Consider the following 22,049-nt stretch of genomic DNA (forward strand, 5'->3'; position numbering starts at 1 on the left):
TTTGGATGTCTTTTTTCATGATAGTGACCCTGTGTGCATGTGCTACTAACATCATGGTGTCCATGAAAAACTATATAAGCCACTCTTCATTAGCTTCTTGGAGAGCAAGTAGTGCAGTCATTTTCCATCTAAAGTCCACATGCCAGTTGATGCATATTTCCCTCACAAGCCTTTGGAATGGTGCCATGGGTACTGCATACCCTATGGCTTTCTAAGCCTTCCTGATCTCCATCAAGATAGATTTGCTTTGGCTCACTCTCTTTTTCCTGTTCCTTGCTAGCATGTGCACTAGCTTCCCCTTCTTTGAGGATTTTGATCTGGATGGAGCTGTGGTAGCTCCTACAATGTCAGGTCCCTTCCCTTTCTTTCTGGTTGTTGCTTTGGTTCTTGCCATAGTCTATTGTGTTCTTCTCCTCGACAGAAACCCAAACATAAGAAGGAAATAAGCCACCCAAGAGTTTGCTTGAAAGTGCGATTTGGTGCAAAAATATGGGCACAACGTTGAAATCGTGTTTTTAACAAAAAATATTTTACATACTTTAGCAACACACTCCATGCAAGAAATTTGTTAGAAAATGCAATATGGAGGAGAAATACAAAGAAAAAGCTGAAATCTTGTTTTTGATCAAATTCATTTGAAGCATAATCTAATCAATCAGTTGGACTCTACCATCCTCCTAAACCCTAGAATGTAGATGGAATGGCCATTTCACCTTAACAATAGGAGAAAACCAATGACTGGTGACATGGCTTGTGTGTCCTGATGACAAATAGGTCAAGGTGGTGGTTCAGAATAGAGCTAGAGCTCATGAGGTTGGAGCTAGAGCTAGAGAGGTGTGAGATGGAGCTGAGGAGGTTGGGGGCTAGAGCTGCAGTGGGTGGTGGAGCTTGTGAGGTTAGAGGTGGAGCTACAGTGAATACTATATTGGAGAATTTGGGAATCTCCCAAGTCCCACTTTCAAGTAAGTGGTAATTATTTGACCATGTGGCCAAAACTTGAACCCTTATTTGAAAGTGGTACTTGGGAGGATTCCCTAATTTGGTGTTTGGGATGGATTCCACTTTCAAGTAATGGGTTCATATTTGACCATGTGGCCAAATCTTAACCATATTGGGAATTCCCAAACTCCCTAATATAGTGTTAGTGGGACTTTGTGATAGAGGTGGTGATGTAGTGAGGTTGGACATGGAGCTGTAGTGGGACTCTGTGATGGAGGTGGTGAGCTGGTGAGGTTGGAGGCAACTGAAACTAGAGATAGGGATGAAAAGAGGGGTAACTCTACTTAGTGGCAGTTTTGTCTCAAAATTTATGCAAGCAATGATGAGCAAATAAATGCACGCGTACCTAGAAGACCATTTTTTGCACGTGTGGTTGACAAGACCGATGTGACATGCATTGAAAATTGTTCCCTTTCCTCTTACCTAGACTTTTCTCCATCCCTACACCACATCCTATAAGAGGCCAAAGGTTTGAATTTGGTCTTCTTTTGTAAGTTTCGAGTTTAAGGAATACAAGCTCTCTTTCTTTCTATAAGTCTTGAGTTGTCTCTTGTGTCTCTTATGCTTACCTCTTGTGAATGACACTCATCCCCCTTCCCTCCTTCCTCCTCCATCTCTTTCTCTACTCCCTCTCCCCATTCCTTCTCTTGTGTATTCACATTTGTTTTACAAGTCCAAGAGCCATTGGAGTGACACCTCTAGTCAGCATTGGCGCATCCACGTTTTGAAAAAGGAGAAAATTTGGAGCTACTATCGGAGTGCACACCTCGAGCGATGGATCCACCCTCTCTACATGTCCATGAAAAGATTAAATGGGAATGAGGTTGAGCTTTAACATGCTAAAGAGTTGAAGTATCATTGGCAAAGAGGAGGATATCATCAACATATAGAGCAAGCAAGACAAGGGCAGAGGCATAATGAAGTTTATAGAGATTAGAATCATCTTGAGATCAAATAAAGCCCATATGCTAAAAATGAGAGTCAATCTCTGGGAACCACGAATGAGAAGCTTGCTTGAACCCATATATTGATTTTTGAAGATAGCAGGCCTTATTAGGAGAAATAGAGTCGATATGACCAGGATGTTGGAGCATGTAAATCTCCTCTTGAGTCTCTCCATACAAGAATGCAGTCTTGACATCCATTTGATGGATGTCAAGATTGGCCTAAGTTGCATAAGCAAGAAGAAGATGGATGGTAGTGAGCTCCACAACCAGGGAGAATCTCTCACCTTCGCAACCAACCGGGCTTTATACTTGGAGAGGGAACCCATCAGCATGAAATTTCTTCTTGAAGACCCACTTGCAATGGAATGGCCTCACATCTCGGAGGAAGATCAACAAGGACCCATGTGAAATATTTTTTTCTCAAGCATGGCAATTCACCATCCCGGAGGAGAGAATATTTTTTTCTCAAGCATGGCAATTCACCATGCATCAACATCAGGTCCGTGTAGACCCTCCTCATATGAGATTAGGGCCATGCTCAACTTGATAGTGTACTTGGGCTTGAAACCACGAGCATTCTTGAGCATATTAAACCTTAGAATTTTCAATAATCTTAGACGAAGGATGACGGGTGAGAGGAGGAATAACATGAGTAGGATATGAAGGAGTTTCAAGATAGGGAGGATCTTCAAGCTCTCGGTAGATATGATCAAATAGGAGAGAAGAGGACAGGTCAGGATTTGTAGAAACCTCAGGATCAAAAGAAGATGAGGGAGGATCATCAGATGTCAAAGATGAAGTAGATCATGAAGGAGGTTCAGAGGGAAGTGAAGGTTGAGGAAGAGCATCAATGACATCAGGAGGATAAGGGTCAACGAGATTAAGATCATCCATTAAGTCGTGAGAAGGAAGTAGTCGAACCATTAAATCTTCATCAACAAAATCAAGTGAGGAAGAAGCATTACCAACCATATTTCTTTGAAATACATCTCAGATAAAATGACATCAGTGCTAAAAGTCATTTGTGATTTGACAGGATCCCCATTAGGAAAAAAGGGAGCTCATTTTGGGGCACTAAGAGAAATTCATGATTTCTTCATTTTTATTTCCTCAAACAATAAAATGTCTAATCCCATTGAAATATGGTACAAAATTTGGTATTTTTGACATCATCGACGTGTCTTAAGCGGGCCAAAACCCTTGGTAGGACATTTGAAATGTCGAAAACGAGCACCCAGAGGCACGAAAAAGGCAAAAAGAGCCCAGAAAGCCAATTCTACAAACGAATGCGATTTCACAGGTTGGCCGGAAATCCAGTTGTGCAAATGAATGTGATTTGACAAGACAATTATGCAAATGAATGAGATTTGGCAGGTTGCTAGCCCTGCCAACCTGTCAAATTGCATTCATTTGCACAATTGGCTTTTCGAACCATTTTGGCCTTTTTCGGGCCTCCGGGTGCCTGTTTTCGATGTTTCAAAAGTCTTGCCGAGGGTTTTGGCCCACTTGAGATGCATTGGTGATGTCAAAAATACCAAATTATGCACCATGTGTTAGATATAATAAGTAGCTCAAGCATCCTCGTTGAATGCCAACTCGGCGGCACTTTTTCCCCCTTTTTTTAAAAATTTCAACGTTACGTTGGCCCTCCTTTGATTGATGGAGGGCTATTTTCCTTTCAGGCTAAAAGTCCCCAAAATGAGCTTTGATTTTTCCTAATGAAAGCTTGTAGCCTGAACATTGAGGAGAATTAAAAATGAATATAGCTTTGGTACTCCTGGGATCAAATTTATCCTGTTCTGGAGAGGTGATTTTTACAAAATCTTGGCAACCAAAGATTAGAAGATGAGACACATCTGGCTTAGTTCCATACCATTATTCATATGGAGTAGTGGCATTAAGAGTAGCTATTAGTATTCGATTCTGGATGTATATAGCAGTGTGAACGGCTTCGACTCAAAAGCTTGCATCCACATGGCTATCTGAAACCATTATTCGTGTGTGATTTTTGGTGGTGCGATTCTTGCGTTCAGCAACTCCATTTAATTGAGGAGTGTGAGGAACAATAAGTTGATGTAAAATCCCCTTCTGATGGCAAATGAGACAAAACTCGTTGCTAAGGTATTCTCCACCATTGTCGGATATGAGAATCTTAATACGATGGCCAGTCAGCCATGCTTTGATACTATTAAAGGCATTAAAATGCCTCGGATTTATGGCTAGTGTGTAGTTCAACCATGCTTTGATACTATTGAAAGCACTGAAATCCCTCGAATTTGTGGTGAGCCTCGGTCCAACAAGACTAAAGGCATCTATATAGGTCGTATAATAGAGACTCCCACCTTTGGAAGGGACAAGCATCAGTCTCGACAAAGGTCAGTGTGCACTAGCCCAAGCAATTCGGTCACACGAGGTGCAAGAGTGGTTGAAGAAACATCGTGAGTGTTTGCCCAAAATAGAAGCTTCATAGGAACCTACTCGAGAATGCTCAACCGATCTTAACCCATGCACCAAATGATGATTCTGCATGTACTTGATAGATTGGATATTAGCATGTGCCAGACGTCGATGCCAAAGATTTGCATTACCAATGTTGGTTGCCAGAACAACAACAGTTTTGATGTCATTGGCGTCAGTCAAGAGATACAGAGATTGTCTTCAGATGCCTTGAGCAACAATATGTCTACTTTGTTCATTAGCAAATAAAACATGCATGGGCTGTGAATTCAAGAGTGACCCCCAGATCTATGAGTCGTGCTACTGAAATAAGATCTCGCTTCATCCTCAATAAGTGCATCTGGTTGAGAGACTGGTTTTGGGTTCGCTTATTCCAAGTTTCATTTTTTGGGTTCCCTTAGTTAGAGTTCCAGGTTCACTTATTCTAGGTCTCATATTCACTTTTGTGGATTGTCTTGTTCTGGGTTCACTTGTTTCAAATACACTTGTTGTGTGTTCATTTGTTCCATATTCCAAGTCACCAGTTCCTAATTCTAGATTCTAGGTTCACCTTTTTTTGCCTCCCCCTGGGGGGTAGCCTTAGCAACAATGATGCGGGTTTGGAGAAGTAGAAATTCGTGTTTTGTGGCATTATTTAAATTGCAAATTTTTGATTGGTTGGTGTGTTGCAACGTGACAATTGCATGTTAGTTTTGTAACAGGAAATTTATTGCATGTGCATCAGCTTTGTTACATGTAGCAGTCCTCCCTGTTCTTCAGTCGCCCCTTCTTAACGTCTGGTTACCTGTTGTTTGGTTTATGAATTTTTTGATGAGGCCTACTAATCCAAAGTGCCTTCATCGCATCATCATGTAGCTGAATTCCCCAGTTGGTTTGGATTTTATCTTTGAAATTGTGCGTGTAGGCTCCAACTATGATTAGAGTTGCTCACCTGTTTGACCACATTTCTTTGTGAGTATTCATGGTTGTAGGTCTAGTAGTTGTAGAATGCAACAAGAGAGCGTTGGTGTCCAAGCGGGTGCATGGCGTCCTGATGTAGATGAATTTCTTAGATGGGATTCTTCTTTAAATGTTGATTAAGGAGGATGTTGTAGTTGTCAACGATATTTGGCATTGTGCATGTAAAAGATATATGCTGCGAATATTTATTAGATTGCATGTGATTCTTTTCATCTGCTATTATGTACGCTTTGGCAATTTTTGCATTGCCTATAAAGTAGTTAGTGGTAAGGCCTTCAATAGCACTTGCATTTTGATATGTTATGAACAAACAAAAATGGTAGCAATGGAAGGTTCAACTGACTTGATGGAGACAAAGAGTGGTGCTTTCGTCAATGTCTTTGCTTTGCTTGATACGTCCTTCCTTACTTTTGAAGGTGGTCTTTCATTCATGATAACAATTGTTTTCTATGTGCAAGACTTGCAAAATCTTGTCCAGAGATATTACAATCCTTTGTCACTCCTAGCTCAGGGAAAGTTGTTGTTTTGGAGCGTGGAATCGATGATTTGCTCTCACACAATAATATTGCTTATACCAACTGCATACATTCACCAATTTGTGAATTTCTTGGAAATTGGAGAGTTCTATAGAATAGAGGGAGCAAGTTTTGTGCCAAGAGGTATAACCGAAGGTGGAACTTCCAAGTTTTCCTTGCTTCTTGATGCCACTACATGCATCATCAAGGGGGAGCCTTTTGACGGCAAACTTTGCTTTATACCTGACCACTCGTTGTGCACATATGTTCCTTGGGCTGCCGATATGGCCAACTTCAACAAATTCTCAGTTGCAAATGTCATGGGGAGAATTGTAATTGTTATAATTAAAGTTGCAAAAGTGATGAGGGCATGGGCGACCAAATCAGTGTTGCTGATGGACCACGAGACAAAGATCGAGCTGCATTAAGTTAACTTGACTTTTGCTTGGTATTGTTTGACTTAAGAGCTTTCAAAGTATCTTTTTTTTTCTTTGATTCACTAGTTTTATGCATTGTAGTTATCCTTTGTGACTGAGAGAAAGCCGACTCTCACCCAACTCATTCAAGAGTTCAATGAAGAAGGTGTGGTTATGTATGTCTTGAAGAATCTATCATTCTTAAAGGAAAAGGGGACCATTTTTGTTTTTGACTTCACCATTTTAGTTGAGGTCCCTGATGGGCCAACAAAGGATAATTTAAAGGTAGCCTTCGTCAGCCAAGTATCACGATTGGGTGATGGAACTAAGGTACTTAACTTAAATTGTCCAATTGATGCCACGTTTTGACACACATGCTTATGTTAAGTTGTTTTACAATTGCATGTGTTTGGTATTTTGCACTTTGAATGCCAACTTGATCGAGCACATTGGCAAGGCTTGTGGAGGTGTTCGTGTTAGTAGAGACCCACTTCACCCTTACTGCTACTCTTGCCAAAGCCCCCAAAACATTGAGTAGGTTCCTTCTCTCACTAGCGATATCATGCAACATGGTGGTGAACAAGTGCCTGTACACATTAGAGGGCCCTATGTTGACATTTTTCTGCATTTGCATTTTCCCTTCGTACAGCTATATGAGGAAGACTTGATGATGGCTAGAAGCAAACTCAAGAGTATTAAACAAGCTTCACAATTAATAGATCTGGCTTTGTAATTGCATTTGAGCCAAACTCTCATGAAGTATTTTCTCTATGATTATGAAATGTTTGCTACATTTTTTCCTTGAAAAAGACTTTGAATTGTTAACTTGCAATCACATGAAATTGAAACTGCTGACAAATACATTTCAACAAACATTTTTCAATTTCCTTGTGACCAAAAGGACATCAAACACACAAGCATCGTAAAACATGTTTTTTAAAAAACCCTAAATGTTGATTTGGTTACCCTCGACCTCCAATGTCCTGCACAAGGGTTTTGCTACCATTGTAGGATGACTTAGACACAACTACTTTTAAAACAAGAATCAAGGTCATCAACTCAACTTTGTTGCAAGAAGGCACACTTTCTTTGGACTACAATGCCTTCTTGGCCGCTATGAAGCTAACCGAAGATGAATACATAACAACTCTACAAGCATGTATTTTGCTACCAACACTTTTCTTGAAAAGAGAACCAAAAGATATTTACACCAACAACTTCAATCCTTACTTATCCAATTTGTGGGGTGCAAACACAGACGTGCAATTCATACTTAATCCTCACGGAGCTGCTACTTATTACACATCTTACATGACAAAAATAGACAAAAAAACTACTGTCACAGTTAAACAAGCTCTATCACAGAGCCTAGACTCAAACGCACCACCTAATGAGTGCATTAGAAGAGTAGGCAATGCAATTTTGAATACTCAACATATAATCTCACAACAAGCAGTGTATTTAGTACTATCATTGTCACTCTCTACTTCAATAAGACAATTTTCAATACATCAATACAAATCCACCAAAGAAGTGCACATTATTGCTTAAGTGTTGAGAACAACTACAGAAACTAAAGTACAAACATTTTCTTTGACGACATTATTACAAAGTACTTGAAACGTCCAAAATACCTTCACAATATCTGCCTGGCCACTTTCATAAGCAACTACACTGTCAACGGTAACACAACCAAGAAAAGAAAAAATGGTAAAATCATATGATTCAACAACTACAATTAAGTGAAGGACCCTGAAAACTACTACAGGGAGCTATGTCTACTGTTCCTACCATATCACAGTGTCGAACCAAGTCTTGACAACATAACTTCTACATGGCATGATATGTACCATGACAACCAAAATATAATAGACCCAAACAAATTGCAATTCAACAAACTCATTCCTTCAATTCCGACGAAGTCCTCCAGGAGTTGCTCAAACACAACATCATTAACTGATAATCAAGGAATAAAAATCGTTGAAGCTTACGACATTGGAATTGAAATGCCAAAACCTTCAAAGAAAAATGAATTCCTCAACAATCCTTTGCTGCCATATAAAATTGTTCCTAACGATGACTACTATATGAACTTCAGAGCTCTTAACAATGAACAAAGGCTCATTGTAGAAGACTTAATGTTGAAGAAAAGAATCTCTCCAACAAAATCACTCCATGTTTTTCTCATCGAAAACACAGGAACAGGGAAAACATTTACACTCTTAGCAATTGTTTAAGCACTTCTGCCCTACTACTCGCACAAAGAAACTCAAAATATGGACTCCCCCAAAGTTCTTTTGTTGTCTTACACTGGAAAAGCTGTCAAAGAGAGGGATCGAGCTCTCCTAGTCAAGAGACAACATCCTAATACAACACTAATCTAAGGAGGATGCAACCTAAGTGCAAACATGATTAAGAGAGTGCTCATGACATGTACCTCAAGTCAATTAGGTTCCAAGATAGATTAGCTTGGACTCATAAAGAGAATCTTGAGATAGTGCAAAGTGCTTGATTGATATTACTTCAAATGAACCTCCCTTTTATAGGTGAGGGTACTTACATCCATTTGCTTGCTCACATGTGGGATATCTCCTCCATGCCATGTGACAGCTTTCCCTTTACTCATACCTTTGCTCTATGTGTGCTCATGGCACCACAAATCTCAACACCTCCCCTTGGTGCCATGATCCTTTGGCTACTGTAAGGTGGTCAGATGTGAGTTACAAGATCAAATCCTCCCCTGGGTGCCTACATGGCTACTCTCAGGTGGTCAGGCTTGATTTACAAAATATAGGCAAGGTTGGCAAAGTTTTTGCTTCTCAATACATTCCATTGATGTCACCTTTTGGCTCATGGCTTGATGATGACTCCACGTAGTTGACTTGCTGGTTCTTCAATCTCCAATCTTCTTCCTTATGTAACTTCATGCATGATGCTTTGTTCTTCCATGTGCCTTGATGCTTTATGTGTGGATGCCATGCTTTCTGCTATGGTCATCTCATGCACTTGTGCTTTTGGCATGCTTATGACAGCAATGTCTGCATTCATGCTTTGCTTTTCCATTTGTTGCAAAGGTCTTACCAATTGATTTCTTTCAATATTGTCAGTGTCTAATTGCATACAATGATTTTGATCACCCTCCAAGCCCCTTGCATTAGCCCACTAAGCATTCCCTAATCCATTCCTTATGAGGCCCTTTTGAGACCCCAATTCTCCCCTAATGTGTGGAAACCAATGATAATGATGTTGAAGAGGAAATGCAGCTACCCCAGTGCACTAGTGACAAGAAGCGGCGCAAGCAGGGGCGGATTTCCATTGTCAAGAAAGAATTTGAAGAGACATCTTGTAAGCTGATTGATTATTTCGCCAACAATGGATGGAGCTCCGGCTGACATTGAGAGGGAGTGCCTAGAATACGACAAGGACCTTGTGGATATTTCGAGAGAGGAGTTGCTAGAAAGTGTGCATATTCACTGCGAGCGAGTCAAGATCGAGTGTGAGAGCAACCAAGCCTTGTTTGAGATTGCAAGTGCCATCAAGAACCTATATTACGGCCAAAATTTTTAGATGATTACCTATAGTTTAATATGTGCATTGGTATTTTCTTAACACTCTTGAAAATGTAATGCTCTTTGGTATGGAGTAAGCCTCCTTTTTGAAGTGATAGCTTATGCAAGCTTTTCCCATTATGTTCTTCATGACCAAGGACATATTTTGTTTCCTTTTCCATCTACAATTGTTGTTACACATACATATATATTACACATATGGCCTTATATTTCCGAATATATGCTTCAGTTTGTTTGCGACTCAATTTCACCAATGTGGTAAAGACTATCAATTTGTTTTTGGGAACTTTTGCATATATTTTCAGTGGCAAGTTAATGACAAAGCTGAGAATAAACAGAATGGTTTGCTTGTTTTTTTAAATTTGAAGCCTTTGTTGCAAAAGGGTTACACATATATGAAAGGAGTTGTTCTTTTTTCATATTTTTGGGATGCCTTGGATGCAATAACAGCTTTTTGGTTTTTTCCTAATTTGTGTGATCACTTTCTCACGATGCTCGAACTCTATTGTAAACTTTTTTTTAATTGTATGGTTTCCTAAATGTACACACTTTCTCCATGCATTGCAAAACACAACGGAACCACTCCTTGCATCCACTGAGCATATGGGTTCATTCCATATTGTATGCATACAACCTCAAAAAATCAGAGTAAAGCTCAACTTATTATATTACACAGACTCATGATTACAATCATCAAATGTTCAAGACATTCTTCCCTTATATAGATCTACAAATAAATCATGTTGCTTAAAAGTTAGGGTCTAAATAAATATTTCTAAAGATTGGCATGCTTTTTAGGTCTTCTTAAGTTCCTCTTAAAGCTTTTATTAATGGGTTGATTGATGTCTCTTGTAACGTTCCCATATCAAAGGTCATATACTCATTCATTTTTTAAAATTAATCTTAGGAAAGAAGGCTTTCATAATAACAGTTATAATTATTACTATTCTACTACACTTTACTATTGTAATATGCTTTATTATTACTGCTACTTACAAATTTATCTTGAAATGGTATTGTGCCTACGTGGATGCACGTATTTGAAGATGTCCATTCCTTTGCCTCAAGCAAGGGTGGAGGGATAGAATGTAGAGAGCAAGGACTCTTTGGTAGGACTAATAGCAACATAAGCCTTTGTTTCCTTATGTGATGCCTTAAGCAAGGGTAGAGGGATAGAATTTATAGAGCAAGCACTCTTTGGTAGGACCTCGGGGGGGTCACTCATCATATGTAACCCTATCACGTGAGTTCAACAGAAGGACATTTTTAATATCTAAATTTTACAAAAGTTAATTTACATAATGGAGTATTTAAAACAAATTTGGGAAAAATTTACAAATTTGTATAGAAAAAGGGTACATTTTATTAATGAAAAATTTACAGATAAGGGATTTTAGAAATAGGTCTTGAACGCACGTGATATAGAGGGTTTGTACATAGTGACCCCCCCGAGGGTAGGACTAATAGCAAGGTAAGCCTTTGTTTCCTTATGTGACACCCCTATTATTCAACACACTCACCACGACATTATCAATCATGACCCCCATGAACGAGCTTATTTACTTTGCTTAATTCATTTCTTAACCTCCCAAACTAATTCATGCATTATTGAGGTCATATGTGTTTCCCATCTAACTATTCTAAAGGCTCTTAATCGCACTACTTATTTCATACATACATTAGTTTGATCATTTCTACTTCCCATTAGTGGATCATTTGATGAGTTCATGCATCGAAACCTTCCATGCATCCACCAACATGTAGGAACATTTGATAAGTTCATGCCCAACATGTAGGATCATTTGATGAGTTCATGCATGGATACCTTGCCAGCATCCACCAACATGTAGGATCACTTGATGAGTCCATGCATCAATAAAGTTTCCAGCATCCACCAACATGTAGGATCATTTGATGAGTTCATGCATGGATACCTTTCTAGCATCCACCAACATGTAGGATCATTTGATGAGTTCATGCATCCATACCTTGCAGGGTGCCACCAACACGTAGGATCATTCCATAAGTTCATGCATGGATACCTTGCAGGGTGCCACCAACATGTAGGATCATTTACTAAGTTCATGCATGGATACCTTGCCAACATCCACCAGCATGTAGGATCATTTGATAAGTTCATGCATGGATACCTTTCCAGCATCCACCAACATGTAGGACCATTTGATGAGTTCATGCATTGAAACCTTCCATGCAGCCCCCAACATGTAGGATCATTTGATAAGTTCCTGCATCTATACCTTGCAGGGTGCCACTAACAAGTAGGATCATTTGATAAGTTCATGCATGGAAACCTTGCAGGGTGCCAACAACACTCTGCCACTATTTAATTTGTGTGCTCCTACGCCTCATAAGCAACTATAAACCTAAGTAAGTAGTTGCATTTGCATTTGTAAAATCTGAACACAATGCATATAGTTAAAGGCTCCCTTCATTGTAAAACAGGAAGACAATGCATTGTAAAACCAGAATTGCATTTGTAAAAGCAGAAGACAATGTATATATTTAAATGCTCCCTTCATTGGAAAACCAGAACGTAATGCATTGTAAAACCAGAATTGCATTTGTAAAACCCTAAACACAATGCTTGTATTACAAAGCTCCACACACAAGTGTTCAATGTAGTTGGCACAACATATCGAGCAAGAGCTTCTTGTTGTGCACTTGTCCTAGTTGTTGCAGCCTTGTGTGTACGAGGAATAGGTTCCATTGGTCAATGGTATACATCCTCATCTTATGGTCCAATGAAGCAATCTTCATCATCTGGCACATCCCCAGCAGTGAGTAGCATATTGTGTAGAATGCAACATGCCACAAGACTCCTTGCAACCAACTTGGGCTTTGGATTTAGGACCTTCTTATTGAGATACTTTCATTGTCCTTTCAATCAACCAAATGCACATTCCACAACAATGTGGGTGGAGGAAAGATAGAAGTTGAACTTGTGTTGTAGGTTCGTGCTAGGGGTCTCATATGGAGTGATGAACCATGGTGTAAGTGCATATACACCATCTCCAATGATGTACTCTCAGATGCAAAAGGCACCATCAACAAAATCAGGGCCATCTAGCAATGTGCCTCGCTCAACAGCCAAGCAAAAGGAAGAGTTCTTGAAAATACGGACATCGTTGCTAGAGCCAGTAGGCCACCCCACAAATACATCCAGAAACCTCATGTCACTATCCACAATGGCCTGCAAGCACATCGAGAACCATTTGTTGTGATCATACCAATCTGGACCGATCTTCCCACCAGGACACTCAATGTATATATGCGTGACGTCCACTACACCACAACAATTTGGAAAACATTGTTGTTGTTGGAATCCTCGCTTCACTCGAGCCCGAGCATCTGAAGTCGTTGGCCATGCAATGACTGTGGACTAGCCCAACCCGAAGTGCTCACTCAGCTCCACCATTTGGCATCTACTAGCAAGACGGAGCAATCCCACAGCCACTTGCTTCTCCATAGAGATCAGGTGAGCACTTATGGATGCAAGAGGGAAAGGGATGTCACCTTGCTGCAGGTCATCATGCAAAAGAGTACACAGATCCTAAAACAAGGAAATGGGCTAATGAAAAATCTCACGAAATCTGACGTCGTCTCCATGTGTGAATTGAATGTAGTGGTGCCACTATTCCAAGCTCCTTGGCTTGACATAGAAATGAGAGATTGTTTGCAAAGGCCCTCGCTGTGTATGTGGTTGTGGATGAAAGAGAGTAATAGAGGAATGTGCGATGGAGAGGTTGCAAGTGGGTGCCAATAGCGAGTTGCAGATCTTTGAGAAGAGGTTTTATGCTCCATGTTGCTCCAAAATGCCAATCGTCAGTGCTTTTGTTGGAGGGTAACCAATATTGCCAAGAGGAGAGTGGCCAGAATTGCCGATCTTGAAGTTTGCCCCATTTGGAGGAGAGGAGTGGTACCTTGCAGGGTGGATGGTTGAGGGGCGTAGTGGGCGGTCGAAGGCAGATGGTTGAGATGAGGAGACGATTGCAGACGGCAAGGATGGGGTAGAGGCTGGTGGCGGCTGAAAGGTGGGAAAATCTGGAGTGCAGGAGGTAAGGAAGGTGCGAGATTGGAGGAGCAGGGGGCAGACCGCGAGCAGATATGGAGGAGTGGATATGCAGTTGGAGTGGAGGAGAGACTATGACTTCTATAGAGAGGAAGAGAGGATGTGTGGAGGGTGAGTTACATACAGTGTGGAGGAGTGCAAGTGGTGGGTGTGGAGATGAGTGCCAGTGGCAGATGAGCTACTATTTGAAATCAAAAAGAAGGGAGGAGTCCAAGTGGCGGGCGAGGAGAAATTCAAACGAAGAAAGTCAAACTCTGAGTTTCACCACTGTAGATGTGGAGGGGAGGATGAAACTCTTTGTCATGGCATGCCATTCCATAGCATGCATGCACCCCTATGCACCCCCAGCATGCATTCCCTTCCACTGGTGTGAGGCACTCGCCCAAAACATGTACGCGTACTACGCATGGCCGCACACACTGGACGTGCAAAACAAACCAAATAACAATCCGCTTCACTAGCCAGAACCTGCTTCACACAACCAACCAGTAGGCCTGACTAGGCTCTTAGAATCAATGACTCACTTTTTGGTGTGCCCTCTTGGTAGCCTTAGTAATCGTTCTTGAATTTATAGGATTAATTTGCTCTGAAAATAGGCGTGATGCTTTGATTTGCTGTCGCCGTCAAGTAGGAGTTAACTACACTAATGGCTTTGAGACAAGTTTGGAAGTGACCATTCAAGACAAAGGGCCCCTCATTTTTATTGTCATTCCATCTCTCTCTCCATTCACTACCTCCTTTGTTGGCCTACCATAGAAAGGCCTTAGTGAAGATTTGTGATAAGAAAGGAAAAATAGGTATTTTTGGCCTACCATAGAAGCAAGTCATAGTGAAGCCCATGTCCAACAAGTGAAAAATAATTTTGAACGTTATTTTATTAAACGTTCTAGTAGTTTTGTCTAATGGTCCGCAGCCATGACACCCCCCCGAAATCTCCTACACTTGGTCGCACGGGATTGGGCTTCTTCTTCTTCACTTGACGTTCCTACATGTGCTGCCATTTGTCTCTGTATCATGTTGAGTGGTTTTTTTTAATACCCCTTGAACGCACGTGATACATAGGGTTTCTAGGTAGTGCACTCCTGAGCTCGGGGGGGTCACTATGTATAAACCCTATATATCACGTGCGTTCAAGGCCTATATTTAAAGTCCCTTATCTGTAAAAAATTTTATGAATAAAATGTACCCCTTTTCTATACAAATCTGTAAATTTTTTCCAAAACCATTTTAAATAGTCCCTTATGTATATTTATTTCTGTAAATTTTAGAAATAAAAAAAATCCTTCTGTTGAACTCACGTGATAGGGTTACATATGATGAGTGACCCCCCCGAGCTCCTGAGTGCACGTGTGACCTCCGATTGATGATCCCATCGGCACATTCTCACCCTCAAGGAGGACAATCCTAGGCACTATTATAGCACAGGAGTCTCTAATACACTAACACATCTCTAAACCCCTTGACACACATACATCAACATTAGGACTTAATAAGGACGAACACAATTGATCACTCGACAATTCTACATGGAACTACACTCTACCCTCAAGGGGTTCACCTAAAAAAACTTTAGTGTGCCACGTGCATTCAAAAGAAGGGATATTTTAACTTAACTTTTTGGAAAATTTTAACAAGTTTACAATAACAAGAGGGGTTTTTTAATTCAACTTTAGAAAAAAATCACTTAGCCCACGTTCTAAATCACTTAGCCCAAGTGCATGCTGGTGGTTCATCTTTCTTCCTCCACACTGTTATGGATAAATTTGACCAAACTAAAAGGCATAAATATGTGTGTGTGCTTGTATGTGTGGCAATAGTATAATAAAATATGGTGTGCATAAGGCCGAGGGTTGAGGTGGCAGGGCATGACCATGTGCCACGTCCCATAAGGTGTGTTGTACATAATCCATGGTAATAATATAAAATGATAAGGTGGCATGGGTCCTCCATGCACCACCCCTCCACCTAGGCAGTCCCACGCATGCATTTAGTGAGATATGACCCAAGGACCATGGGAGATGTAATATAAAATAGGTGGAGATGGATATTATATTGGATTATTCCCTCCATGTAGGATAGGCCCATGTGGGGGGGGTGTAGAAAGTCCAAGAATGCAAGTTAAATAATGGGAAAGTAGGATGAGGTGGCAAGATTCCTTGTGCCAACCCTCCACTTGTTCTCCTAGATGTTTGAACGTATTATAAAATTGGGAAGAGACCAAGGGAGTATCTTAGACTTGGGATATGGGGGTTGATGTATGTGGAAAAATGAGGAAAAGGGTTGTCGCACACAATTGAGAGTCCGTAACTGCCTAGCTCACATGGGACACTCTTCCACACACACCATGCATGTGGGAGGATGCATTTATTGGGAGAGACCCCCTCTCTTGGCTATAAAAGGAGGGGGATATTCCTTGATGGAACACGCTCATTCTTGTAAAGACACCTAGCTAGTACTTTGATTTCTTCCACCCATCCTTCCTTTCAAATAAAGCATGACCACCCTCCCTTGATGTCTCCATCTCTACATTCCTCGTCTTATTATGTACATGCTCCTCTTTCCCCTCTCCCTCTCCCCTTATGCCATAGTCTTCCTCTTCATTCCCACCCCTCTTAATCCCTTTTCCCCACCCATGTTAATGCTTCTTCCCTCACGTTCCCTTTTCCTATATGGCCCTCGACCGTCGCCATGCCTAGCATCTAGCCTCTTGTCTCAAATTCCTTTCTAGTGAATAGAATTGGTGTGGCTACTGGGATCGAAATCTCCATGGCTAGTGGTGTAAAATTTGTTACTCCTATAGCTGGGTGTAGTTCTGCAGCACCTTCCGTGTAGGGTTCTTTGCTTCTGCGCCTCCAATCTACGTATCTTCTGATCGTAGTTCTCCGTCTCTGCGGCTGCAAAACTTCTCAGTTTCTACACCTTTAGCCTATGGTTCCTGCGCATCTTCTGGGTTCCTGCGTAGTGCCACACATCTTCTAGTCGACCGCACCTGCAAAACCGCTCATGGGGATCTACAACACCCGCATGCCCCCTGGTTGTAGCTAGCGCATCTGCGCGTCGCGAACAGATCACAAATCGCGACTGTTTTCTGAGTTCCTGCATCTTTTGGCGCATCTGCGCGTCGTGGACAGATCACGACTATTTCCTGGGTTCCTGCGTCTTCTAGCACACCTGCGTCTCGCGGACAGACTTTTCGGGCTCTTGCAAAATATCTCACATCCCTATCCTTCTCTTTCTCTTCTCTTCTCCTCTTCTCTCCTCTCTTTTTATTAAGGAGTGGGAATTGAACCCAAGACCTCCCCATTCACAAAAGGAAGACTTACCAATGGGCCAACAAATAGGAAGTGATGAAAGTGTAAAGATATTGCTTATATGGTGAAATTTCATGAACTGTAACTCTCTAACCATAGGGAGTTTCCTCTTGTTGTAAAAAGCAAAAGTACTTCATTTCATGTGCTCTATTCATATCTGATACTAGATCATATATTCTAAACTTTTTCAAGTTCACTCCTTGGATGCATGCCACACGAGGAGGGTGGATATTTATGTCACTTCTCGACGAGTTCAAGGACTTGGTACTTGGTCCTCCGCTCATTACGGCTACCAATTGGTGAGATCTCTTTCTTGATCTTCACATCGATCTTCAACAACTGATTGTACAATGCATTGTTCAAGGAGATGACGGGTGGGATGATACACCGTGGATGATTCAAGGTGAAGAATTAGTGATACAGTGGGAGGACTTTGATTTCAATTCTACTCATTGTGCGGTGATCGAGCTACTTGCTGCATCGGAGGTAATTAAAAGGGTGACATTCTTCGAAGGGTGGGATGCTCCCCAAGCTTGGGGGCAGATTTGGCACATCTGCTTATTAATTCCTATAAGCTCATCTTGAATGATTTATTCTCGATCTCATTACAAAGGTTTCTAGGGCTCGGCTATGGTTGGTAATGTTTCGACCAAGGAATCCCTTTGTACCTAATCAACTTTTTGTGCCTCATTTTGAGCTTCAAGTTGTAATTCTTTTTTGTCTAAAGATAAACTATCAACAAAGGATTGCAAGTTTATTTGGTGCTGAACGTCTTGCTCAAGTATTGAATTCTCCCCACCCTCTCCTTCTACCTATCTTGGACTATCCAGAAACTTGGGATGTCCGGATTTTAGTCTTGGTGTGATGACATCTTGGCTCCTCCAATTTGACGGCGCATACAAACCTTCGACCAAGGCTACTGGTGTGGGTGTGAAGATCACTTCACCAGGGGGTGAGGTGTATTGTTATAGCAAGTCTGCACCAGCAAGTACTTGCAACCAAGTTGAGTACTCAGCACTCATTTTTGGGCTACAAAAGTCACAAGAACATCGCATCAAGCAACTTGAGGTGTAAGGAGATTCTCAACTCGTTTGTGAACAAGTTAGTGGAAGGTGGAAGGTGCAGAGCAAAGGCTTGGTTCCACGACATCAGCAAGCATTGAAACTTTCCCAACAATTTGAAGAGGTAAAAATTCAGCATATCCCTCGAGCTCAAAATATAGTTGCTAATTTCTTGGCACGTGAAGCTTGTACTTCAATCATGCATGAAGCGAGTGGAAGCACCGCCCCAACAAAGTCACAAGCCATGAAGGAGGGTGATCATTTGTAAGGAATGCAAAGGTTGTGGTTATCATGAAACTAAGTGTTGGGCATATTTGATACGAGTTTACCAAATTCGGAAGATCATCAGAAAGGTCCCCAAGGACATTGCTCAAAAGAAGGATGCTAGACCGCATACCCCTTGAAGAAATAGCATGGCGATTACAAGAACTGGAAGAAGCTGAAGCTGATGTGCAAGCTCTCCAACTGTTGACATTTGTCATGGCATTCTTGTTTGCCTTGATGAACAACCTCATGTAGCGCCGTGTCTCTAACCCTTGCTTGTAAAGATAAATGCGATATCATGAGGGTTGGTCCTTTTAAGATTGTCTACGAGCTATTCTATGCTGAAGATTCTTCTCGTGTAGTATTTCACAATACACCAGTCACACACTACCCTGCCTATGTGTGCTTTGTGGATGTATCTTCGCCTAATTTTCAGTTCAAGCTACCTCTTTCCATTGTTTTCCAATAGATAAGCCTCATTTTGACTCTCTCTTTTCCATTTTTCAAGCATGGATGACATTCCCATGTTCTGTGGATGGGTTGAAGACAATCCAAATGAGTATTTTTTGGCCTTCAAGCGCCGGTGTTTCTCTCAACTTTCTTGCTGAAGATAGATGCATGTTGGTTCTTTCCACATTTCTAGAGGGTTTGGCTCAAGTGTGGTATGAGAAGCAGGCTGATGACATTCGCCAAAGCTAGCCAAGGTTAATAGCAGCAATGATTGAGTATTTCGGCAAAGAAGAGCCGGAGAATGTGTACCTACAGGTGGCAAACTTGAAGTAGTTGGGGATTCATAGAAGTTGGGGATCCATGGTATGGTGGAATCTACAGGTTTCTAACCGCTTTCTCCTTTCCTCCAGAAAGTACTAGCTATGAGAGAAAGAAAATCCGTAGAGATAGTAGGCGCTACACTCTCTTTGATGGGGTGCTATACCGTCAAGGCCTAGATGGGGTACTAAGACGGGCCATTGATGCAAATGAAGTACCTAAGGTATTGAAGCATTATCATGATGGATTTTGTGGAGGCCACTATGCCGGTGACTATACAGCTAGGAAGATTTTACATGTTGGGTACTATTGGCCGACACTATGTATTGCAAAACTTGTGAACCATGCCAATTCTGGTAAGAAGGATTTGCGTTCTGGGCAACATCACCTAGTGATGTCCATCCATCCGTTTCAGAAGTGGGGAATAGATTTTGTTGGGCCCCTACCCATGACTGCTCACAAATAGAAGTATCTTTTGGTAGCCACTCAGTATGTCACTAAGTGGGCTGAAGCTATCGCCCTTCCTGCTGAAAATGGTAAGGCAGTTTCAAATTTCATATTTGAGCGTATCTGCACAAGGTTTGGGATACCCATGGAAATAGTATCTGACCATGGGAGTCCATTCTTAAATGAAGCAGTGGAGTTGCTCATGGATCGCATGGGTATTGATCATCGCACTTCTAGCATCTGTCATCCAGCGTCCATGGGACAAACGGAGCAAACCAATGGCCTCCTTTGTAAATCCATAGGAAAAATGGCCACAGGAAACAGGAGCCAGTGGGATCAGAAGATCACTGAAGCTGTGTGGGCTTACAACATCACTCATAAAACGTCTATAGGTCACACTCCTTTTGAGTTGGTGTACAGTACTGAGGCAGTTTTACCACTAGAGATAGAGATTCTGGCCTTGAGATTGGCACGAGAATAGAGGATGATAGAAGATGAACATGTAGAGGCCAGGTTGGTACAACTTGAGAAGTTAGATGAAACCTGACGCCTTGCACTACATCAAATAGAGATCTAAAAGAATCGACAAAAGGCCCACTTGGATGCTAAAATTCGCAAGGGATGGGAAAGACACTTTGTTGAGGGGGATGTTGTGCTATGCTTTGATAACAGACTGGACCACCAAATGGATAAGAAGTTCCTACCACTGTGGACTGGTCCATATAAAGTCATCAAGGAACATAGCAATGGGTATGTACAAGTTCATGAGCTGCATGAGCCATATGGCAAGAAGAGAGAGGGAGAGAGAGAGAGGAGTGCACACAATATAGCTACCTGTACACTAAGTGTATTGACAATAAACATGAAGATATACATGTGAACCCCTTAGGGTTAGGGTTAGGGTTTTCCCCTATGCCCTATGTGGATAGTGCAATTTACACTATCTTTAACACCCCCTCTTAAATTGCACTGGGTAAGTAGAGGGTGCATGTACAAGACCTTTTTGTGGATTTTGTTTGGTGCGTATGCTAGCATCCAAAACTGAAAAGAAAACTGAAAAGAAATCAGAGTAGTATGTGCGTATGTGAGCATAGTGACTACGAAGCGGAAGCATGTACAATGAGTACAACTTATGATCCTGTACATATCGTGGATTTCCCCCTCTTAAGTTGTGGGTCATCCTTCACCTTTGGGAATAAAACCCAGAAGATAGGCCGAAAGGAAGAGGAAGGAAATATGGAGAAAGTCAAGTCCACCTGGATCAAAGACTAGTCGATCAAAAGATGACTGCGTGAATGTCTGCATGTATGGCTGCGTACTGAACATGTCAAAGCTGAACATGTCATGATTCATCATGGAGTGTGCAGCTGCTTTGAAGAAGAGGCATCCGGATGTGAGGCTAGTCGATGTAGCTATGGAGAAACAATCCGGTAGGTTGTGACATATGAGGTTGTCACCAACCCAAAAGAACTGACAGCAATGTGTGAGGTATGCTGCAGTAGAAGTATAATCTCTGTCAAATGATGCGGGGTCGAAGAAGACTGCATAGTCGATGTGGACAGAGTGATCCAAGGGCTGAAAATCTGGGGCTGAAGGTGCAGGTATGATACACTGCTCTATTGAAGAAGAAGCCCATAAAACTGACAAGGTATGGAAACCTGTCAAATGTGTATGCTCAACTGTCATGAGCTGAAGGTCGTCTGCTGTGTGCATGGCTAAACATCCATCGGCATGGGATGTAGCATTTGTCATAGGCTCATCGAGAAGGAGCTGACAGTGTAAAGGCCTAGAAGCCTGGAATACAACTGAGAATGCATAAAATGTCCCTGAAGCGAATGAGGTGCCGAATGCTGATGTAGGGACTGATCTATAATCTTGAATCCAACCACTGATCTGCATCAAGTATGGACTGTATACGACAGCCATAAGTGCATGCTGAAACACTGAGTCTCCCCAGGTTGCACTATGGCTGAACCTGATGATGTCTACTGCACTGGAGCAGGACCGTACTGATGCATAAGTATCCTCATACTGAGGAATGATCAGCTGATCGAAAGTGGTGGTCATAACTGGATCCAAGGATGCCATGCGGCATGAGTGAGCCAATGCTGAAATGTCCTGAAGACTAATATGCTGATCTGAACTACTGAAGGGAACTAAGCCCAAGGTATGCTCTATGTCAGAGGTGAAAGCACCAGTGATGGATGCTAGAATGGAATCACCTGAAGAGCTGAATGCGCTGGGG

The sequence above is a fragment of the Dipteris shenzhenensis genome, chromosome 9 (assembly GCF_047967505.1).
Source record: "Dipteris shenzhenensis isolate YYH24624 ecotype China chromosome 9, Dip_SZ_1.0, whole genome shotgun sequence".
NCBI classification, from domain to species: domain Eukaryota; kingdom Viridiplantae; phylum Streptophyta; class Polypodiopsida; order Gleicheniales; family Dipteridaceae; genus Dipteris; species Dipteris shenzhenensis.